Source organism: Echinops telfairi, unplaced genomic scaffold (genome assembly GCF_000313985.2).
Source record: "Echinops telfairi isolate 266 unplaced genomic scaffold, ASM31398v2 ScPeMD7_655;HRSCAF=1070, whole genome shotgun sequence".
In the NCBI taxonomy this organism is placed as follows: Eukaryota; Metazoa; Chordata; class Mammalia; order Afrosoricida; family Tenrecidae; genus Echinops; species Echinops telfairi.
Genome location: NW_022104553.1, coordinates 3,734,487 through 3,736,836, shown reverse-complemented (window position 1 = coordinate 3,736,836; position 2,350 = coordinate 3,734,487).

Sequence of the window (2,350 nt, the reverse complement as noted above, 5' to 3'; positions counted from 1 at the left end):
CTCCCTCCCTCCCTCCCTCTCTTTCTTTCTATATTTTCAATGAACAATATTTAAGCTTCGGATAGACCTCATTGGCTATGACATTGTCACTGTGCAAAGCTGCATGCCAGCCATTTTAATTTTGCTAATGCCCGGTTTATCCATTTGTTCTCCTATAGATCATGTTTCTAGTGTTGAATCTAAAAAAAAAAGTTATTTGTGTTATTCAATGTCACAAAGGCTTGCTCCCATGTCACTGTAAGATTGAATTGGCCGTGGAGAAAAAGAAAGAAGGTAAAGATAGAAAACAGTTTTAAAGATTGATTTCAGAGTTCCCGAGGGGGAGGGAAGAGCAGAGAAAGGGACAGGAACATCCTGAGCTCCTTGGCGAGGTCCACGGGTCCCCAGCTGGGGGCCCAAGAAGTCACGCTGCCTGGGAGGGAGAAGTAGGGTTTTACAGTACTGGTCTGGGGTAGGGGCAGTTTGGGGAATTTTCCATTTTGGTTTGGCTGTTCTGCTAGGTGGGCAGTTAGAACTCAGTAACAATGTAACAATGCCATGGGGGCTGCCATCCACCTGGGTCAGGGCTTCAAAGGCCATCGTCAGGAGTTGTTGAGTACTGTCGTAGGGTATTGCTCCACTTGCCTGCCCCACCAGTTCCTATTTCTGCCTAACAGTCACCCTCCACACATTTTATATGGTCTATGGTCCATTTGGAACTAACTTGTGTGTATGGTGTGAGGTATCCATTGAAGTCAACCATTAAGGAAATATAAACCGCAATAAGATAATACCATGTACCTATTAGAATGGCTAAAATCAAAAAGGTTGGCTATACTAGTAGTTGATATAGTTCCTCATTGTTGGATGAGAATGTGGAGGAAGTGGAACTCACAAACACTACTGGTAGGAAAGTAAAATGGCACAATCAGGAGCGAAAATGGTTTGGCAGTGTCTTAAAAGTTAAAATACACTTAATATATGATCCAGGCCTTGTACTCATAGGCATTTACCTATGAGAAATGAAAGCATATGTCCATACAAAGACTTATTTGTACATATATGTCCAAAATATGTTCATTGCAGCTTTCTTAAAATACCTAAAAACTAGAAGCAACCTAGTTAAACATTAACATGTTATCTCTAGCCAAGCTACACAGCGATCAAAGGAATGAACTACTGATATACACACCAACATAGGTGAACTTCAACATAATTATAATTATGTTAAATAAGATAAAAAATATATAGATTTATACAGTGTAAAATTTTATTTATAGATAATTCTAGAAAATTTGACATAATCTGTCATGTAGATAGTAGGGTGTAGTAGAAGGGTGATTACCAAGGGATATTAGGAAGCCCTTAGGCATAATGGACATGTTTAGAAGAAATGGTTTCATAGAATGGTTTGAAGAAATGGTTTCACAGGTTATGAAAGTATCAAAATTTGAATCATATACATTAAATATATGTAGTTATTATGTGTCAATGATACTTAATACAACTTAAAATATTGAGTTGAATATTAACTATATTATGCTCTTATGGATGATTAGTAAATAGAGTGAAACTATACATTACTTATCCTCTTAAATTTCAGTTTTAAAAGCAGAACTCAAGATAGTTCTGATTCTACCTATACTAGGTGGAAAAAGATCGCAAATTCAAATATATCTATAAAGACCCTTTCATTAGGACAAGACAAAGACAATCATCCCAGAATGAGGAGACCTTTTGCATGTACACAACTACAGAGACCCAAATGGAGTCTGCCAATTCACTGTCATGGACTAATCTTAGATGATGTGAGACAAAGGAAATCGGCACAAACTCCTAATTGGTATCAGATCAACTCATCACTGTCTCAGGCTCTGCTATAGAATTGGGATTCATCCACATGGAAGAAGCACACCAGCCTGTGTGATCTAAGGATTGTAAATAATAAAACCCCAACCCAAAGGGGGGACAGTGTCAGAGTTGAAGTTGTGAATACCTGGTTTTCAGAAGGCACTGGATGCCTGTGGAAACCCAAAATCTATTTTCAGGGTCCTCAGAAGGATCAAGTCTCTTATGAATTCCCTCTGACCATAGTCGAGGGATGTGACTAGCACTGTTAATCAGAGAGCATTGAAAAGTCCGTCATGGCAGATGTAGTCAGCTTTAAAATGTAATACTCTTATCATTTGATCTCCCCTTTGACTCATTTTTAAGTTGCTTCAGTTTTTATTATTTTTTACTTTCTCTTTGATTGAGTTATTTCTGGTTGGGTTTTTAGTGTGTGTTTGTGTTGTATGATTTCATATAATTATGTTCAGTTTTTATGATTTTCTGTGTAAGAAATTCAGGCTAGGAAGATATAAAGAGGCAG